Below are 22,860 nucleotides of genomic sequence, written 5' to 3' on the forward strand. Positions count from 1 at the left end.
CAGGAAAAAAACAGCGTAATATACCATCTGACAAAGGCCTGTGCTATAATGCTTCAATTAACTGGCTATTCTTTATAATATACTCAGATAAATAGGAGACAGAGAAGTCTTTTTTATTATTTACAGCAGGGGTGGGGAACCTTTTTCCTTTCAATTTTTACAACATCCTCCGAGGGTCGTACAGATGATTGAACTCTGCTTAAAAAAACTAAAATCACAGCCCATTCATTTCACCTTTCTTTCATGTTGTGTAAAGAAAAAGCAACCTCTGAATCCAGAGATCTCACCATGACTCACGTTTGCATGCACGTGCACGGTTGTGGCATGACCACCAAAACAGAAAGATATGGACACAAGATGTGTGCAAATGTTTTTAGTATCCTGTGCATGTGAACCTGATTTAAGTGGGTGGGGGGGACCTAACCTCCTCTAGGAGGCATGCTCCCCCGGGAAGATTTTTTTTTTTTTTAATATTGAAGTTGAAAGCATCAATCTGGTGCACTTTGAGAGCAAAATTAAGAGATCTATGGATTCATCTTTCAACACCCATATGAAACAGAACTGTAAGCAGATTTTTCTTTTTGGATATTTTACAAATCACTGCCCTTTTAAACTCTATTCTTGTTATTTTTAACAACTTTTTTGTTACTGTCATATAGTATTTTATACCTGTTTTTTATTTAGTCTCATTAATAACTATAATGATCATATCAAGGTGTGCCTGAACCTCACTGAGCTGAGGTTATTTGAGCCTCTCAGGAGAGAGCTCTCTTCCACCTGGTTGTAGAAAAGCTCTTTAAATTTGTTAGCATAGCAAGCTAACCAGATGCTAATAACAACAGATCGCCACTGTGCTTACAACTAAAGACACAGCCACGCAAACACTGCGGCATGGCTCCTTATGGGTACTGCAATATTTGAAGAGCTGGAGCGGTCTTGGTGCTCTCCGTCAGCACTCATTTCAGACGAGACATATACCACGTGAAGACACGTTACGCTCGTGTTGTGTTCAAGGAACCTGTCCTTGGCCAGGAAAAACAGGTACTCGCTTGTTTAATTATTTTTGCGGTCTAGATTTCTTCTTTTTTTTTAAGAAGTCGGACTGACGGACGAAAAATAAGTTACCATAGCTACTGTATGTGGATGACACATACATTTGCGAAACAATTTCACCAGGAGACTATGCTCCAATTCAAACACTGAGTAAGTGCATTGAACAAATCAATGACTGGATGTGTCAGACCTTTCTCCAATTAAACAAAGATAAAACTGAGGTAATGGTTTTTGGAGCCAAGGCAGAACGTATAAAAGTTAGCGCTGAGCTTCAGTCTGCAATGTTCAAAACAACAGATAAAGCCAGAAATCTAGGTGTAGTCATGGACTCTGACCTGAGTTTCAACAGTCACATTAAAACAGTTACTAGGTCTCAAGCCAGATGGCAATGTTGCAAGGACTGCCGATCGGCTCTGGATATTGGGCTGTTTAGGCACAAAAAGACTCATCCTACTAAACTGGAAGGAACGCAAACCAGTCTGCTTTACTAGGGACTCATGGCTGAGGGAGTATCTGGACCTACTGAATATGGAGCGTGCAGCTTCTCTGCTGGGGGATTTTCAGTGGCGACAGGATTGCGGTTCACTGTCCGCAGCTCTCCTATCTAACCCTGTCAATATGGCATCTCCTGTGTAATGTATAATGTATTGTGTATGTAATGTCCTGTGTATGTCACAATCAGCTGTCTTAGGAAGTCATCCTTGCAAACTGGAACAAACTCCCAGAAACCTGCCGGTTTGCTGCAACTCTGACTACTTTTAAATCCAGACTAAAGATTTTTCTTTTTGCCGCTGCTTTTAATTGTACTATTCACATCTTAAACTGCACTGTAACTTTTATCCATGTATTTTTTCTTTTAATGTTTATTTTATTATCTTTTCTTTTTAATGACTGATTTTAAATGCCATTTTCTTAATGTCTTTCATTTTTTGTAAAGCACTTAGAATTGCCTTGTGTTGAAAGGTGCTATATAAATAAACTTGCCTTGCCTTGCCTTTATGACAACAGTGTACCAATCTTCTGATGGCTACTTCCAGCAGGATAACTCACCGTGTCACAAAGCTCAAACCAACTGGTTTATTGAACATGACAAATTAGTTTTACTTAAATGGCCTCCACAGTCACCAGATCCAAATCCTACAGAGCACCATTGGGATGTGGTGGAACCAGAGATTTGCGTCATGGATGTGCAGCCGACAAATCTGCAGCAACTGCGTGATGCGATCAGGTCAATATTGAGCAAAATCTCTGAGGAATGTTTCCAGTACCTTGTTTAGTCTATGCCATGAAGACTTAATGCAGTTCTGAAAGCAGATGGGGGTTGTTAAATATGTTCTTTATTCTCGCGTCCAGGAGAGAAGCTTTAAAATGAGACTAAATGGAGTCTCTGAAAATATTAAAATGGGATACTTTAATTTAAAAAAAGGCGAGGTAGTGTTACAGACAGAATATTGTTCCGGCAGAAAACAGCTGTGATCTGGCTCTCCTGAGCAAGAAGAGAAGCACGAATCCCCCGTTCGGTGCTTTATATATCCTCTGCTGGCTCCTCCCCGCCAGCCGGCTCGCCTCGCCTCTAATGTCCGTTGTTGCATTTAAACAGAGGATTGGTACTTTTCACCTTTAACATATGCTTAACACGCCTTTTCTCCTCATATTCTCTTTCATCACTTTTCATGTAACACATTCTAAACGCTGTAATCAATACTCTAAAACATACAGAAAATGCTTCACGGCTGGTTTGGTTTCCGGTCATTCCGGATGTTGTCACATGCTACTCTCGTCTGTAAACAATAGTGTATTCAAATAAACTGTACTTTCATTTAATATTCAGCATGGTAGTATCTCGACATCTATAGTTGTAGTGTTAAATCAGTAGGTTTCGGTTTTCACCACACCACGTCATTTCGCTTCTCAATTCACCTCTTTAGGAAATCGTATATTAGCCACATGCTAAATGCTAACCGTAGATGAAGGATTTTCAGAATAAAGCTTAACTGCTTGTGCACAAGAATTTCTGGTTTTTCAGTATAAAAGAGCGTTTAAACTGACGGTATGTTTAAGCTACATTATACCATCAAAACATTTATTTTAATTTCTAACAGGGTCCAACCCATCCTAGCAAGGTGTACCTAATTAAGTGGCCAGTGAGTTTATTACTTAGGTCCATTTTTATTGTTAGTGTGTGTCTGTTGGAGTAAAGTGTAGACACATTCTTTGAATGAAAGTATTGGCTAATTAAACAGATCATGATTAAATGACATGATAAGGGTGATCACCAAAACCTTATACCAGGGGTGGGGAACCTCCGGCCCTCGAGGTAACTCTGATCTGAAGGTGACTGATAACTGCTAATGGAACTTAGTAGAATACCAGACATAGTGAATGCAAAGCAGGATAATAAAAAAAAAGAAGGTAATAAACAAGCCATTCAATCGTAATACTCAATTTTATTTGTTCAAATGTTGCATACAACACAATACAATTGACTTGTTAAGCAATTTAAGCTCTCATGGAAGTAATGATGTCAGTAAATGTATGTGGTTACATTGTCCCAATAGAGAACCGCAGTGACGCGTCCTAAAACCCGGAAGTAAACTTCTTCCGGTTCCTTCGACAAAAATGCAATGCAATTTACTTCCGGGTTTTAGGACGCGTCACTGTGGTTCTCTATGGCCCTGCCTGAGCACAACTTAAGTCCTCTGTAAGATGTCAACTTTTGTACACAGAACAATATCTAAAAGTCCTGTTCGTTGTCCTCGTCACCGTCCTGTTCGTTGTCCTCATCACCGTCCTGTTCGTTGTCCTCATCACCGTCTTCCTCCATCATGAGAAAAGACGAGTCCGTGCCAATACAGCTGTAGGGGCTGGTGACTCTGCTCAGTTTCTGCTCTAGAAGGTATTGATGGTGTAAAAGACAGCAGTGCAGTCCCCTGTATCCCTCTTCTGTTATATCGCTTGGAGAAACTAAAATAAAAAGACAAAATGACAGTCTATGTAAGGCAACTTTTAATTAGCATTGATGCGGGTTCCATATAAGCAATTTTAATGTTTAACTCTGAGGCTTATTAGCTAAAAAAAACGTGTGATTCAGAAAAAAATGCAATCATTTCAGATACTATTCAGTGACAGACGTTTGACACTGACCAGAAGGTGCAGTGGCAAATGTCATAAATCGGTATTTGTGGAACATACTTTGCCTCCTGATGTCGTCTTTTGTCTGATGAAGGAGGTGGTCCAGTTTGTCCATGCCTGTCTCAGATTTTGACAATGCTGGGTCATCTCCTTCACAATGATGACTTTCTCCTCTTCCATACGCCTGACCAGCATGACCTGGTCAAAAAAATCCCCTCTTTGTGCGCAGGCTCACCACTATAATGGAAAAAACACAAAATATGACAAAATACAACCACAATGGTAAGGCTAATAAAACAAATATTATCCGTTTGTATTCAATCTTTTTAACTTAAATTAATAATAATAAATAATAATAACAATAAATCATGTTAAAAATGTTCAACCTCGCCGCTTGCTGAATCTTTTCAAATTATTTCAAAATGGTTTGTTGTGATCATGATGATTTGTGACACCTATGTTGACAGCTCTGTGTTACATTGGTGATTGTATTCTAGTACTACAAATGAATTTATGGAATACCTAGGGCAAACAAAAACAAGTTGTTTCTTACCATCTCCTTGCGCTTCCCAGGGCAGAATGACATCCTCAGACAGACTGCATGCTGCTTCTGTGTCAATTGTCTCTGTACAGGCATCAATGGTGTTGTACTGCAGTATCCTCTCTCCGAGTTTCTTCTTGAGCTCTATCAGTCTTCTCCGTTTGCGTAGCCTTGTTTGGTTGCTGTCTGTAAAGTAAAAAAAAAATACAAATAATAATAATAATACTCACAATAACAAGAAACAAATATTGTTTCTAGGTAACGTAATAATAAATACCATATTGTCGATAGAGATCGTGTTTCTTTCTTCGGAGGGAATAAATCATTTCATCAATTTCTCTCTGGAGCTCCTCCTGGCTACTCTGGTCTCCATGTTTCTCTTGAAAACAGAAACAACCAGGTATAATCAGTGCTTGAATTGGAATAAAAAAGGTGCCAGTACTCTCAATCAGCAACTGTTTCAAGTCAATTTATTTAAAACAGCCCAAAAACAAGTATTTGGCTCAAAGTCATATAGTATATCCTATAATGCTGGTGTGTTTGTCTCTTTACTTTATATTTTAGAAAGGCTCACTGTACTTAAACAAAATGACTCAGGGTGCATCTGAGATTAGAGGGGGTGCAGTGGTAAAGTGCTATTTTTATAAGTGGGGAGTGGACCAGTCACCCTCTAGGGGGGTCCGGGGGCATGCTCCCCCGGGAAGATTTTTTTTAAAATATTGAAGTTACAGTAGATGCATCAATCTGGTGCATTTTGAGGGGGAAATAAAGAGACCATATTTGTTGTCATGCGTCAATCAGGGCCGGACTGGGACAATAAGTCAGGCCGGGAATTATACACCCAGCCAGGCCACTACCAGTTTTTTGTGCCATTTTGCTGGATTTATTTGTCAATATTTACAGCGTTGCTGCCCATAGTGATAGCCCTCTAGTTTAAATCTACTACCCAAAAATAAACATATGGAGATGGCTTACTATTTAAAAAAAAAAGGCAAATCTATTTAGGAACCTGTCAATGTGAACATATTTTAAGTGGGGGTGGACCTCAAATCCTCTAGGGGGGTCCGGGAGGATGCTCCCCCGGTAAGGTTTTTTTTAAAATGTTGGACTTAAAGGTGGGGTAGGTAAGTTTCAGAAACCGGCTCGAGATACACTTTTTGTTATATTCCATGGAATGCTCTTAACATCCCGATAGCAATGAATATCTTAAGTGCTTTGACAAAAAATCCATAAAAAAATGTCATCTGTGGAAGCCGTAATACTGTAAAAACTACAACCAATCCGTTTAGCCGGGAAACGGATTGGATTGCCGCCCTGTCTGTCAGCCTTCCATCTCGTGCACGCACAAATGTATCTCGTGCCCTCATTGGGCGTGCCGTCATTGGGCGTGCATTGCAGCAGTACTTCAATGACTCGCCAGCAACAGGCGGCCACTTTCACCATGGCAGAGTTAGGTTCAACATCGTCTACTGGTCGCAAAAGAAAAAATGTAACGGAGCAAATTAAGAACAAAAAGAAAGTGGAAACTAGGAGAAGTCAAACCAGAGTTGCTTTGGCCGTGTAGTATTGCTAACCTAGATTTGTTTAGCTTTGACTGATATGTAACGTTACTGCAGCCTGCTCTCGCGGAGGAGGTGCTCTGTAAGGAAGTCTGAAGGAAGGGGCGGATTCTTTTTGGCTGCGTACTTTCAAATTTTAGTGCACTCGAGCCGGTTTCTGAAACCTACCTACCCCACCTTTAAATGCATCAATCTGGTGCACTTTGAGGGGGAAATAAAGAGACTACACCCATATGAAACAGAACTGTATACATTTAAATAATCATAAAATCATAAGTGCATGGCCATAACCATAACATCCAATATGAAAAAACATTGAAACTTGTTTAATTATTTGTTTTTGGTTCATTTATAGTGTGTCTGTGCTCCTCAATCAGCCTCTCCTGTCTCCCTCATCTCCCCCCTGCTCCTCTTTGAGGCAGCAGCAAAGACTAGTTTTAGCTCTCAACAACTTTATCTTACCTTTTTTCACCTAGTTAACATTTTATTTGTATTATTCATGCATATTTTACTAATCACCACCCCCTCAAAAGGAAATATGTGTTTACATAAATGGTGACCGAACCGTTTGAGACCCACTGAGACAACTTAGACTAAGTTAACTATCTAAACACTCAGAGTCCTTTACCTCAGTGTGCCTCTCAGTCTGACAGGAGAGCTCTCCTCCACCCTGGTTGTAGAAACAGCTTCTTATATCCATGGGCGCGGGAAGGGGGGTGCTGAGGGCGTTGCAGCACCCCCTAGCGGCAGGCAGGGGGTGCGGAGCCCCCCTGTCTGAATTATTATTTGACGGTTATTGCTGCTCCCGCTGTGCATAATCTGTGTAATATGTAGCCAATAAATTCCACATTGTTGGTAAAATTATATTTTGGCCTGCCCCGAATTTTTTTTCTGTAGCCCCAGACAATTCTACCTCAATAATATAATACATTAACCGTGCTTTACGTGAACCTCATCAAGACACTAGAAAGGACGGCAGGACTGTAATTTCCCGTGTTCAGTGAATGCAACAGATGCAAGACACCAGACCAATCAGAGAGATGGATGGAAATAAAAGTGTGCTTGTGTCATTCAAGCTCGCGGCTCTGTGTGTGTGCGGAAATAGCGCATTTAGTGTGTGTGAGAGAGGGGGGGGAGAGAGAGAGGGACCGGTGCCAGCAGCAGGGACCGTGTTGTTAGCATCTGGTTAGCTAGCTGCACTAACGGACATACGGAGCTGTTTGTTCCACAGAAAGCTGGAGGAGAGCTCTCCTCTCAGACTGAGGGGCTCAGGTGAGCTAAAGGACTCTCTGAGTGTTTAGATAGTTAACTTTAGTCTAGTTATCTCAGTGGGTCTCAAACGGTTTGGTCAAAAATTATTCAAAAGATCATTTCCACGGCACACCTTCATATGATCATTATAGTTATAAAAAAAATAAGAGAATAAAGGAAAAACAATTATGAAATACTATATGGCAGTAAAACAAGAATACAGTTTGAAAGGGGAGTGATTTGTAAAATATCCATAAAGAAAAAGAACATCTGCTTACAGTTGTGTTTCATCTGGGTGTTGAGAGATTTATCCATAGATCTCTTAATGTTGCTCTCAAAGTGCACCAGATTGATGCTTTTAACTTCAATATTAAAAAGAAAATCTTCCCGGGGGAACATCCCCCCGGACCCCCCTAGAGGAGGTGAGGTCCGCTCCCCACTTGTAAAAAATAGCACTTTAGCCCTGCCTATATGCCGTGAGCTGATTATCGAGCCTTCATTGTAACAGTCGCGGGTTTACTGTGTTTTTGCGTGTGGGGAGTTTTTTTTGTGCGTGCTCTATAGTTCCTGTAATAGTGTTCACTGGAGTCCAGCACCTCAGCACCCCCACTCAAAATACCTTCCCGCGCCTCTGCTTATATCCGTTAGCGCAGCAGAAGCTAACAACATTCCCCGCCGGTACCGGTGCACCCCCTCTCTCTATCTATCTCTCTCTCTCTCTTACGCTGGCTGTGAGCTGCGGGCGCCTGACAAGCCAACATCCCCCACTTTCATCACTTACAGCGCCCATCGTACAGGGCAAATGGAAAATGTAACCGGGGTGAAAAGGGTGTTATCTTTACTTAATTATGAATCTTGTTACATCAAGGCTGAAAATTCATTTTTTAAAAATGTAATCTTGTGGAAGTGCATATCCCCTGTCCTCCACCAGGGGGTGCTGCAGCACCCTCAGCACCCCTACTTCCCACGGCCCTAGTAGCACCAGATGCTAACAACAATACACGTAACCGGTGCGCGCGCTTTCTTGCTTGCTCGCGCCACACATACACTAACACACACCCTCCCGAGCTTGAATGACACACAGAGACCAATCGAGGGCATTAGTATGACCTGTATGAAAGTGGCCATGTCGGCAGGCCACATCATGTAGACAGCCAGTCACCCTCTGTGAGGCAGAGTCAGACCCACATTTGCGCAGCGTTGCGTTCACAATACATACGTATAAGTACCAGCATTTTACTGAGTACCGGCACCTTGCCGGTACTCACTAAGAAGTGCCGGTACCACATGGGTAAAAATCAGTAGCAAGTGGCTGCCCATTGCTTAACCTCCAACCAGTGGCGGCGCCAGAGTATTTTTGTTGGGTAATCTATGGTAGGGCTAACCCATAAAGTGGTGGGGCTCAAGTCAGTATTTGTAATGTAATTACATACACGCTATATCGCACCCCTGGCAAGTGAAACGCCATGCGTGAGGCTTTTATTAGCTTTTATTAGTCTCCTTTTATCAGCTAAATTACATCGAGAGCAACAGGTGTGAGTTAAACAATACAATAGCCTATTCTGCTAATTCCACGTTGTTACAACATGCTACGCAGCGGCAGAAACAAGAAAAGTTGGCATATAGAATTGACACGGAGAGGGAGAGAGAGAGAGAGAGACACAAAGACACAGGTAAACAGAGAGAGACAGACAGCACACAACAGGTGGCCTGTGTCTCTATTGTCATACAAAACACTTTTTCAAATGACCCATTATTACAAAATATATTCAAAACTCACTATTCACTCTTCAGGTGGGTCGTGTGACTCTGGCACCTGTTCGACTTGTACCTCAATGCGAGGGCGTTTAAGAATAAATCTATCCATCCGAAAAATACAATTAATCCTAGAAGTTCTGCTGTCTGTCTGCAATTTACTCGGCGCGAGTTTGGGGACTTTTCACTGTGAACGTGACGTATCAGTAATGCATGACGCAGCAGACCCAACGTTTCGTTGCTCTGATTGGCTGTAGGTCTATTCAAATTGCATTCGGAGGCATTTTGATCTGACCGCGGCCGCGCTGATATTATAACGCGAGACAATTTCCACGCCATTTCTTGGTATGGCTGTAGCCTACCCCAGCCATACCCTGGTGCCGCCACTGCCTCCAACACCCACTGCTCCGTGTCCTCAAGGGAGATGTTCAGCTCTTGCTTGACACTCTCAAGATTGTCCACTTCAGTTTGTGCTCTCTGTGTAGTCTGGTTAGAATGTTCAAAAGGAAAAAGTGAATATGCGTTCCAGTTGGTTGAGAAGGTTTTTTTTTTTTTACTGAATTCCTTTATGCACATTAACTGACCATACAACAACATGAAATGCTCAACACCTTCTCTTCAAGGTTGGCAAGTATCACTTCAGTGTCCCTTTTTGTTTTTTTTAAAGATCAAGCAGGGTTCACATTATTATTATACAGAAATTCAGATGAATTAACCTATAGTGCTTTATTAAAAACAAACAGTGTGCCATGGCAGCACCATCATAATGAAATGATTGCAGAATACATTTAATTCAACAACATGTAGCTAAGGATGGTGTTAAATTACTACAACAAGAAACTAAGATATTCTTAATGTACATTTTGAAATGCAGCATGGACGTCTTACTTTGACAAATCTCTTTGAGAGTGTCTTGTGGAGATTCTCCACCTTCCTGTGGTTCCATTGCATAGCCAGCACGGTTATCATATCTACTCTAGCTGTAAACACAAAAACATGGAAATTCATATCAGCTTTACAATGTGGCACTACTTAAAACTATTTGTTTTCCTCTACCAACCTGATTTGGTCATTTATGTGTGTTAACCTGTTCCACTTCCTCGCCGACAGTATTTCCAGCACCTTCCTGGCTTCTGCCACCCCACCTCACCTGCTCAGAATCATAAACATAAGATCTAGATATATAGTTCAATATTATCATTTCTTGTACTGTACATCTTTAGTTAACAGGAGCAATTTCAAAAAGTTTAAATGTTCTGATATTGAATTATGCTTTGAACTACAATGTCACAACTGCAGTTATTTGAAGCTCTGTTCGATCATTATTTCTACAGTGCGGATATATTTACTAAAAAAAGTAAATGGGTTTTGGAAGCCTATCCTTGTGAGTCTGTTTTGTAACAAATTTGTCAACATTTGTAACTATTACAATTATTCCAAAGGCTTGCATAGAATATGCATTATATTCTTACGTGCACTACAATATTTAAAACATTTGAATCTAGTGACACAAATATTTAACTTGCATACTGTAGCTCGCATTTGCCTGTGTGGGCCTTGGCGTGCATTACAGAGAGAAAAGGTTTCATCTCTGTAAGTGGTTGGAACCAGACCTGGCGCCAGAACAAATCTAAAGGGAGGGCATATGATTTTCATGGGAGGGCACACAAAACCGTCAGGTGCTGTGGGCCTGCGGCACAATATATCAAACAGCAAGGCCAACAGCATTGCGTAAAGATGCAAAAATCCATACTTATCACAAATACATACACAAATAAAGGGCAACATGGAAACCACTTTTGAATGGTGTGCGTGGCAGCACAAACACGGGTAAATCACGAGCAAGGCACACTGGTTAAGGATGGCAGCTTCCTCATCGTTGCACTCGGAGAGAAATAGTAGAGACGGAGACGATGAACTGTTTCGCCCGCCTTGGGCATGGTTTATTTTCCTATGCACTGCCTGACTCGGACATGCTGTGGAGTGAATCGTGGTCACCTCTGAGAGGGAGTTGGTTGACAGCTAAAAAAGCTATAATATCAACGACAGCTGACACGTAATAACGGTTCCGTGCCAGCTGATCTGCACCAAAGTACTAACTTCCTTATTTGTTTCCTCGCGTATCTCTCTCTCCACAAACTATTGCCATCTACAGCAATAGCCAGCCTGTCAGGTGTGCATGCTGGGCATTTAAAGGGCTCCAGGCACAGATCTTCTTGTCTGTAATTACAGAAGGCAAACTCCCGAAAGACTCTGTGGAAGGTATCGCTACAGATTCTGCCTGTCTGGAAACAAGAATGGTATTCATTTGGTTAATTAAAGGTTTGGAAGTTTGGTATTCAAAAATCTTGAAAACCACATTTTATTCTTACCCTTCCTGTGGAAAGTGATCGATGTTCAAGCATTTTTATAAATACTTGCTGGGGTAATGCTGGGCTGGCCAATTTCATTTGCTCGAATGATGTGAACACATCAAACTTAAAAATCATTTTGCAGCTGCTTTTTGCTGGCCAGTATTTGTATCCAAGCAAGTCACCTATGCTCGGGGACCATTTGGTGGAACAAATTGGAAAGCACAAAGAAGGCAGGCAAACGTTGCATGGACTTGAGAAAAAATATAAATGTATAATTTGACAGGTATCTATGCAATGCAGGACAAAAGTATAATAGTAATCCTTTATTTTTGCTTGACCACATCGTCTTCTGGTGGCAACAAACCATTGATAGTCACCAACACGGTCTGCTTTCTTGGGATGATGGTGAAATCTTGGCTTGGACCTCAGAAGCAGATTTGGGATGGTGGAAAAATTGGAAGCAGACATACGGCAGCAAAGACAATTTCAGAGGTTCATATGCATGTTAGGACATATAGTCAATTAAAATAGAGACACTTTAACAGTTAAAGCAAACTTCCGACATGGTGAAAATGATGTCGCTGTATATGTAGTGCACATTAGGAAACCATGGTAAGGGAATATGTAATAAACTATTTGAACCCACCTTGTTCACAGAGTCCATATTTGCCACTTTCATCCACAACCACTAAGGATGTGGGAGGAATAGGTCTGTAAAACCCATCAAACATGGCTTCCCTGTCATGGAAGACATGTTTACCATGGATAATTGGGTCACATGCCGGACAAAGAAAGGGAGTTCCTGGTGGAACACAGTCCAAGCACCGAACCACAGCATCAGCAGTTTTGCATTGAAGACAGGAACGTTTAGTGACAATCTCTGCAGCCAATTTCAAATTAAGGAGCTCTGGCATTGCAGCTCTGATTTTTTGTTCACGTTTCAACTGTGAACTACGGTCCATGTTGTTACAGTGGGTGTTTCTTCTGGTGATGCAGGGACAGTGAGAGAACCCAATAAGTTTCTCAGTGTCTGAAGATGTTGATCTAAAATAACAAAATATAAAACAAATCATTGAATTTAGTTTAATTAAAAACATATATTCCATACTAACCAGGGGGCAAAACCCAATTTTTTGGGAAATCAGACATGGAATGTTGTAAAAGGTTGTCCACCAGAAATGGTATCTAGGACCTTCAATGATCACAACCTGGGTGGACAACCCGGTCAACTAGCTACTGGAAAGCTACAGTGAGGGTCCAAACAATGCAACCCCTATATGAAAAAAGTCAACAATTCTGGTTCGATCAGATGCCATCATTCTCTTTCTGATTTAATATCTCTGTGACAGTTCATGGTAAAGACAAACTGAGCCAACCTATTGAAAGAGCAGAACATAAGCTTTTGGATGATGCCTTGGTTAACCATGTTATCAATAAGGCCACTCGATGCAACTGTGCCTTTTTTGTCTCTCCAAAGCTAAATCCATTTCAAGCAATACACTTGTGGTCCTCTGGATTGTTTGCTGTGTTCAAAATGGGTAATAATTATAATAATAATAATAATAATATATTTGATTTATATAGCGCTTTTCCTGGTGCTCAAAGCGCTTAACAAGCAAGTAAAGAAGAAAAATAACAACAAAAGTCAAAAGTGCTAAACTAGGTGGAATAAGGGTGAGGGGTTAGTGGATTAGGAGTTGAAGGCAAGAGTGAAAAGGTGAGTTTTGAGGGATTGTTTGAATGATGTGAGAGTGTTGGCAGATTGGAGAAAATATACTTAAAAGATTATTTCTATATAACATATTGAAGGGTTTACATTAATATACAGAAGGTTTACTGCCGATGCTAATTTGAATTGATTCAATGTTTACAGATTTGCTAGCCAGCACTGTTACTGTAAACTACAATTCTTTAATAATTTGTAAATCAGTTTTACAGTGTTAACATTTAACAACCTATTAACCTGTTAAACCCCAAGCCTGTTTTTCAGGTCTCAGGCTCAAAAATGACATTCCCAGAACAAATGACCATATCTTCCCTTCTAAAAGCGGAAAATTAATAATATTTTTTCTCAAAGTAATGATAAACCTGTGAGTTGGATGTATAAGAGTCAGAATCAATATATATGTTTTTTATTTAAAAAATAATTCAGATTGAACATAGTAAAAAAACTGTAAATGATAGTGTCTGTCCAAAGAATATGTTTTACTTATAGTGAAAACCAACCTTGAATGATGGGTTAGTATACTAAAAGGGTTAGGAATCCAAAGTACAACATATAATAAGTACCCTGTATCAAGATTGATGCAAAACAACTGACATTTGACCTTTTTAGAGAGGTTTAGCAAAAAAAACTCTACCTTCGCCATTTCTCTGGAACCTTCTTTGGTGAGAAGGCTGACTACTACCAAACCATGCATGCTCTCAGGATCCTCAGTGAGGCCATGTGGCGCGTGTACTGGCAAGCATTTGAGGCATGTGCAGCTGATAGAGAAACACAACACTGGCAGTCATAAGTAGAAAATGTTGTGAAGATGTTGTTTGAGAAAGACACCACTGCTACTGAGAAGTTAGAGATCATCCAGATGTCACATCCACAGATATCAATCCTACAAGAACAGATGTTACTTTTCCAGGAATCTCTGAATGAGCACCCAACTGCAGTTTTCTGGTCAATCTTTCTGGAGATGTCAGACATTCTCCACAGGTTCATCTACTACTAGCGGGAAGGTTACTGGACAGGAGATCTCTGTGAATCAGCACAGATGCTACCTTACCTCACTGCAGCAGGACACTACAAATATGGGCAGCAGTGTTTGCCTCTGTATTTGGCTGAGATGAAGAAACTGCCAGAGACAGCCACAGAGGCACATGAAGCACTGATGGCAGGTGCATTTGTTGTAAGGAGAGCAGATGGAAACCACAATGGTGTCTCTCCTCTCCTCTTCTGGAGCAGACAATGCAGATGCCAAGGAGGCTAGTGGTCTGGATGGTATTACACTCAATCGTGCTGCCAGGATGAAGCGGGTCTACACAAAACTACTCACTGCAGCTATCTCTGCAGAGCTCAACTCTATGCTGCACCTCCATTCCTCCAGCCCTCACCAAGTCACTGCCCTTCTGCGAATGAACCAGATCATTGCCAGTGGTGAGAGAACTCAACATTGTTGACTTCATAGGCAACCACGAGTGCAGTGACCTTCCCCCATCCCCCATCCCCCTTCCAGGAAGATGGCAGAATGAGTACAGGGACCAAGGCGAGCCTTGTGAAGATCTTGAAAGAGAAAACCAAAGTAAGCAGCATCCCTGATCTGCCCAAAGACTGCCTCAAGCAGTAGTCCGCTATACGACACTGGTCTTTCCACACAGGTGAAGGATTTGGAGTGATCGCTGAGCGATACAGGCACCTGCTGCTGAATTATGTGCTTCCTGGCACTGACATCATACACTTCTGTTGTGACAGATACAGTACAACCAGCCTCAAGTCAGCTGAGCAGGAACTGAGATATGCCAGATCCAAACCAGCGAAAGTGTATGAAGTCAGTGAGCAGTACACAGCTCTGGATCCAAAGGAATTTTTTCCAGTGTCTGCTAACAAAGCAAACCTGCTGAGCCTCCTTTGTGAGAAGTGGTGTGAGGATGAACAACTGGAACCTGGTCTTGGCCTAACTCATCTCTACCTGGGTGGTGGATTCAAAGAAGAGACGAAGAGTGTGGTGCTCACAGTATGGTCTGTAATGTATGTTCCTGCTCTTGAATCAACACAGTCATACATGCCAATGACACAGACATCATTACCACATGCCTGTACTATGGTGCAACGCACCTCAGCGATCTAACAGAGCTGTGGGTGAGAACAGGCCAGAATGCATACCTGCCTAAACATAAAATGGTTGTGGTGCTGGGACTTTCACAGTGTTGTGCCATGCCCTTCATCCACAGTCTGAGTGGTAGAGATACCACTAGTTATCCATATTTCACTGGCAAGGAGGCATGGTTCAAGAGCAGCATGAGTCTGGACATACCTGCACTTGAAGAGTTTGGTGAGAACCCTGCCGATGCCATAGCAGATGACCTCCTCAATCAGGCACGAGACCTCACCATCACTGTGTATACATCCAAAGCTGATCACTTTGAGGGTTCTGATCTGGGCAAACTGAGAGCAAACAAGTTCCTGAACAACAAATCAGCGCTCCTAAAGCTACTACCCCCAACAGAGAATGCATTTCTGCTGCACCTGAAAAGAGCTGCTCTGGCAACCATCATTGACAAGAACGCACACATCGCCAATCCAGAAATCCCCCCATGCACAGAATTGGGATGGTCTCTGGACAATGGACATGTAGTTCCGGTACCATCTACAAAGCCAGCAATGAACAAGAAAATCTCATGTGGATGTCTCAAGGGCTGTCAGAAGAACTGTTCCTGTGCAAAGAATGCAGCTCCATGCTACATAGGGCAACTGGCAACCAAAGGCAGAAGGATACACACTGCCACACTTAAGAGCAGTGACAGCAACTGTGACTCAGAAAATGAATAAAAAGCAAAAAGCTTTCTGGGACACTACCATGAATACCACCATGTGTACATTGAAAACATTTGTATATTCAGTGTAAGTTACTTTTTCCCCCTTTCTTCTTAAAACATTCACATTTTTCTAGTTCTGGGCAATGTGAATGATTATTTTGTGTTCAACTTCTGATTATTGTGTCATATCTATTGATTTGTAGTTAAAAACTAAGAAAAGAGTATGTGAAAGTGAAATAAATGTTTTGCCACCAGGAATTTTGTTTATTTCATGATCAAAATAGGATAATAGGCGGCCATTTTGAATTTCGCTGCCTGTAGCTTTCCAGTCTGTAAACTGAAAAATCTGTAAACATTGAATCAATTCAACTTAGCATCGGCAGCAAACCTTGTGTATACTAATGTAAACCCTTCAATATGTTATATAGAAATAGTCTTTTAAAGTATATTTACCCATTTTGAACACAGCAAACAATCCAGAGGACCACAAGTGCATTGCTTGAAATGGATTTAGCTTTGAAGAGACAAAAAAGGCACAGTTTCATGTAGTGGCCTTATTGAGAACAGGCTTAACCAAGGCATCATCTGAAAGCTTATGTTCTGCTCTTTCAATAGGTTGGCTCAGTTTGTCTTTACCATGAACTGTCAAAGAGGTATTCAATCAGAAAGAGAATGATGGCATCTGATCCAGACATAATTGTTGACTTTTTTCATATAGGGGTTGCATTGTTTGGACCCTCACTGTAGCTTTCCAGTAGCTAGTTGACCGGGTTGTCCACCTTGAAGGTCCTAGATATAATTTATGGTGGACAACCTTTTACAACATTCCATGTCTGTAAAATGACTTTGCCCCCTGGGTATACATGGCTTTTCACTTTAAATGCATCATGAACAAAGCTATTACATAAACAATTACCTACATTTCAAGTTGAAGGATAATTTAAGAATTCGTTGTGCATACCAAGACTTGGTACCAAGAGAGGAATCTCATGTGTCTGTGACTCCTCGACCTCTGGGGACTCCTGAGAGCTGGAAGGTTTAACTGCATAAAGAAACGATGATATAGGAAACATTATTGAAGACCAACGACATTAAAACTTAATGAAACACAAGAACTAGATTATATTTTACAGACCAGATCGATTCTCTCTTGTATGTTGGGTTAGAAGATTCCCATCCAGGTTCCTCTTCCTCCAGGAAACATTTGATCCTTGCTTTCTTTTCTTTGGTTTCTTAATATATATAAATATATAAGAGAGATTAGATATTTCCCTTAATTGTTGCACACACATCTTTATAATGTGTGTGTCTTTTATCATTGGAGTAAATGTTATAATACATATTTGGATAATGTTGTACTTGCCTTATTTGCCAACTCATCTGCAAGAGCTTTCCCCGCCTCTTCAGGCGGTTGCTTAGATGCCATTTGGGGAGGCTTCAGTTGCTTAGATGCCATTTGGGGAGGCTGTGGCTCAGTGGGTAGAGTGCTGGACTTCAAATCAGGGGATAGCAAGTTTGATTCCCACTGCAGTCAGCATGTTGTTGTGTCCCTGGGCAAGACACTTCATCCCAAATTGCTCCTGTGTGGATTGTCCACTGTACTGAATGTATGGAAGTCGCTTTGGATAAAAGCGTCTAACAAATGTCATGTAATGTAATGTAATGTAATTTGTAAGTGATGATAAAGAGGGCAACAACAAACAAAGGATGAACTGGCATACAGGGAGGGAGAAAAATAAAACGAAAGACAAGGAAACGAGAGGGGTAAAAGAGAGTAGGAAGAAGAATATGGCTCTGAAAAGAACCGTTGATTTTTGTATGATGATAAGCTACTTCAAATAATTGAATTGATGGAAGACCTGAAAAAAACAAACAGATGAGCTTGGATTAGTTGTGCTACCATGTGTTTTAATTGTTGCTTCATAAATAAACATTTGCCCAAATAAAACTACAGGCACCAATGTCAATCAAGTTCCAGGTAAATCAGTAATTACAGGGAAATATATTTATCTTTTTAACTAGATGTGATGGCTTCACAAAACTTAAATTGAATTAGCGAAAGTTTAAAGTAGTAAAACTACTATGACCTGATGATATTCAAGTGTTGAACTTACCTGCAACATGTTAGGTGACATTTACAAGAAAAAAAAGTGTGTGCATTATGAAAAGCACCATTTAAATTTCAATTAAAATACCATTTCCTTTCGCATTGTTTAAGGTCATATCATGTCCTGGTCTGGTTAGCTGAATAGAGAGGCGAAGTCCCTCCCCTTCCGGTTGAGCTCCATGGGACCTTATTTCGGAAAAGTTATGCATTGAAGTCAATGGAGAGAGAAAGATTATCTTTCGATCCCGTTTGAATTTTGACACGAATTACACATATGATGTTTGTCAATTCAAAAGATAATTTTAAAAGTAAAAAAAAAAAAATGGCGGAAAACTGTGAAGTAACACTTTGTGTTAACCGCTCAATGAACTACAACTCCCGTCTCGCACCACACACCAAGACGGCCGTCACGTTGGCACATTTCACTTCTTTCTTTCAGAATGAGGCGAAAAGTATTAAAAGAGGTGAAAATCCCAACAAGTCTGGGCATGTTGAGAGCTGTACATACACAAAAGGGGAGTTAGTCGGTTCGTAAGAGTCAGCATGCGGGACCGGGATTTGTAGTGTTTCTAGTTGCCTAATTTTCATGGTCTTATATTTCAACAGTTTTACGACAAACTGTGAGTTTTTTAACTTGGAAATTATTATTTAAGATTAACAAACATCATATGTGTAATTCATGGCAAAATTCAAACGGGATCGAAAGACAATCTTTCTCTCTCCATTAACTTCAATACATACTTTTTCCGAAAAAAGGTCCCATGAGTCCCACCGGAAGGGGAGGGACCTGCCATTGTTATGTTTTATGTCACGTGCTACCAAGGGTTTTGTTTTTAGGCAATATTTTAGCTCCTTTACGTCTGCAACCCTGAGCTGTAGTTTTTTTTAGCAGAGCCTCTCAGTCTGACAGACAGGAGAAAACTCTCCCTCCAACTTGTTGTAGAAGAAGCTTCTTATATTGCCATACATATCCGTTAGCGCATCTATACCTAAGCTAAATGCTAACCATGCTATTGCTAACAACAAGCATTCACCTATACTGACTATGCCACGGGCCGGCCCTCCATAGCACATTATTCATTTTAAACTAAAACGTAAAACTGAAATATCGTGGTTAAACATGATTTGTAGAAACACGGCAGGATTAATTAAAAGCGTAAACAAATCAAATTAAATACAGAAATCAGACTTACCACTTGTACAGGTGTGACGCTCTGTAACATGTGTCGGACACTCTTCTTCTGCTTCTTGGCTCGTCGCACTTTTATTGATGAGCAAGGTCACAGTATTACGAGACGTTCTCGCAAGACATCAAATCATCTTCTTAATATATATATATATATATATATATATATATATATATTTATTAAAACCACACATTTACACAAACATTTCAAGTTCAAAAAAAGAGATGGACTGACCGAAAATATCTAGCTTATAGCATACATTCTACACGTTACACCTAATTCATTTTATAAATACTGCTGCTACTGCTACTTTTCTACCCAAATGTATACTTTTCAAATTTTAGTATTTTAAATTTGAAATCGTGCGTGCCCTTTCTCTGATAGTATTTTCTTTTTTGTCTATCTTTACTTTTGCTGTAACAATGTAAAAGTTCCCTCTGTGACAAACAAAGGAGTTCTGATTCTGAACAATATAGCACCACTATTATATATTGAAAATATGAAGGCAATCAAAACCAAATGTGTAAATGTAAAATTGTTGTTTGATCACAATTGTATATTTATATATATTTTGTTTGGTACCCTGTAGGCCTATAGGCCTCTGCAAAAAAAGCTGAAGAGAGTAGTCTGTAAGCAGACTACAAACACAGCACCCAAATGCTCTTCTCCTGATCTCTGGAGACTTCAATCAGGCCTCCCTCTCGAAAACTCTGCCCACTTTCAAACAATATGTTACCTGCACCACCAGAGGCAATAAAACACTGGATCTACTGTACGCCAACACCAAGGATGCATACAGCTCATCCCCCCTTCCGCACCTGGGCAATTCTGACCACAACCTGGTTCACCTCCAGCCTGTGTACCAACCCCTGGTCCACAGACATCCGGTGCCCACACGCACCGTGAAGAGGTGGTCTGAGGAGTCTGAGGAGGCTCTGAAAGACTGTTTCGACACTACTGCGTGGGATGTGTTCACTGACTCTCTCGGGGAGGACATCAATGGCCTTACAGATTGCATCACGGACTATATTAATATCTGTGAGGAAAACGTCGTGTCCACCAGGACTGTACGGTGTTTTCCCAACAACAAAGCCTGGATTACCCCTGACATAAAGGCTCTCCTGAAGGACAAAAAGAGGACCTTCAGATCTGGCAACAGAAAGGAGCTGAAGACTGTACAGAGGGAGCTGAGGTGGAAAATCAGAGAGGGGAAAAACAGCTACAGGAAGAGGATGGAGGAACAGCTGCTGCAGAGGAACGTCAGTGGAGTCTGGAGAGGCCTGAAAACCATCTCTGGCTACAAAGAGCCAGACTCCCAGGTCCGGGGGGACCGCCAGTGGGCAAACTACCTGAATATCTTCTTCAACGGACTTTACAACCAGCACTGCCCCTAGTAGACCCTCCTACACACACCACAACAAAGACTATAACACCCCCTTGCTGCTAAATACAAACCTTTGTGCAATATGTGCTATATGTCCAATATATATATACCGTTAATAACTGTGTAATTTATACCTGGCCACTAAATCAATATATATATGTCGTTAATAGCTGTGTAATTTATACCTGGCTGCTAAACCCTTGTTACTGTTACAAGGTATGTATCTTGTATTTTGTAGATTGTGTAATTTGCTGCTGTTACATACCGTCAAACTATGTGCAATATGTGCTTTATGTGCAATATATACTTTATATACATATGCCATCTTTAATAACTGTAATATATACCGGGCTGCTAAATCCTAAGAACTGCTACAGGATTTGATTTGTAGATTTGATTTGTTTTTATCTGTATTTTTGAAAATTATGTAACTCTTTTTTTTTTTTTACATATTGTTTATTATATTATAACTTATGTTAAGACATTAGGGTCATGCAGAGTGAGATCGCTACCCCCTTAAGAGAGGGGTGTGGCGCATGCATGTGTGAGTGGGTATGGTAGAGCGAGAGTGAGCGAGCGGTATATACAGTATGTTTTCTGGAAATAAAACGAGTCAGCAGGAAAAATAATAGGTCTGTGATGTGTCTTGTGAAACGGAAGAACTAAATAAATACAACGACCTCCCAAGACGAGCTCGCCTCTCTCCAGTGATTTCATAAAGTGGGTTATTGAATCCGAAGCGTGTTGCTTCTGCCCTGGGAGACGACAGAGAGTCATCCCCCCCTGTTTCCTCGACCACGGTCTGGGAGCCGACAGGAAAGTTCAACATTGGCGACCACGAAGGGATTGTTCATGTTCAACATAAAGACATTGGTGAGAACATAAATAGAGTAAATAAACGGTGGAGATAAACCGTGAGATTTGCCGTGCTAATTAGCAAGTTTATGCTGCTGCAAGCTAAGCTAAATGGCGGCCGCTAACGTAAACAAGCCGGAGGATTGCTACGAGCTAACAAGCTATTCCAACCCGTTCATGAGTCTAACTGCTACAGAGACACAGGTGGAATTTAAAATGGACAATGTTAATGAAAGAAATAAAGTATTTGGACGTTTTAACCCTTTCATATGTGACAATGAGCCCAGTCGGCCGAGGTTTCCAAGCACAAACCCTTTTGCTCAAGACTGTAAAATACAAGGCAGAGGGCCATGCGATCACGTGTATAGCCCCCAAGCTCATATCACGTCATCAAGGGTGCAGGACACGTGTATGGCTGCTACTGTTTCAAACCGCTTTACCCCTGAATATATGGGAGAATTCATACATAGCACGCCAGTCCCTTATCCTCCATGCTATAGGCTGTCACCAGAAAAAGAGCATAGTCAGACTATGCAATTAAAGTGCTATCCCCCCAAATATGAAAGGCCAAAATCACGTGCACACCAGCCTCGCCGTGCAGCCTTAACGTCACAGTCATCTGAAGAACGAACCCAAACCTTACCCAGGGGGCAAAACCCACTTTTTTAGGAAATCAGACATGGAATGTTGTAAAAGGTTGTCCACCAGAAATGATATCTAGGACCTTCAGGGATCACAACCTGCGTGGACAACCCGGTCAACTAGCAACTGGAAAGCTACAGTGAGGGTCCAAACAATGCAACCCCTATATGAAAAAAAGTCAAAAATTCTGTCTCGATCAGATGCCATCATTCTCTTTCTGATTGAATATCTCTGTGACAGTTAATTGTAAAGACAAACTGAGCCAACCTATTGAAAGAGCAGAAAATAAGCTTTCAGGTGATGCCTTGGTTAAGCTTGTTCTCAATAAGGCCACTAGATGGCGCTGTGCCTTTTTTGTCTCTCCAAAGCAAAATCTATTTCAAGCAATGCACTTGTGGTCCTCTGGATTGTTTGCTGTGTTCAAAATGGGTAAATATACTTAAAACATTATTTCTATATAACATATTAAAGGGTTTACATTAATATACACAAGGTTTGCTGCTGATGCTAAGT

At 41.0% G+C, this 22,860-nt stretch overlaps 1 protein-coding gene across 1 annotated transcript in view; it reads right to left on the minus strand.

Moving 5' to 3' along the window:
* Positions 1 to 3,558: 3,558 nt before the first annotated feature.
* LOC307028880 (uncharacterized protein) overlaps positions 3,559 to 22,860 on the minus strand; it is a 178,230-nt gene continuing 158,928 nt past the window's right edge. Inside the window, exons 16-17 of the mRNA XM_079664251.1 lie at positions 4,246 to 4,422; positions 3,559 to 4,017 (exon numbers count right to left, since the gene is read on the minus strand). The gene's annotated coding sequence lies outside the window, so the exon portion shown is untranslated. The remainder of the gene's footprint in view (positions 4,018 to 4,245; positions 4,423 to 22,860) is intronic.

This window comes from Notothenia rossii, assembly GCF_949606895.1.
Source record: "Notothenia rossii genome assembly, chromosome: 2".
NCBI classification, from domain to species: domain Eukaryota; kingdom Metazoa; phylum Chordata; class Actinopteri; order Perciformes; family Nototheniidae; genus Notothenia; species Notothenia rossii.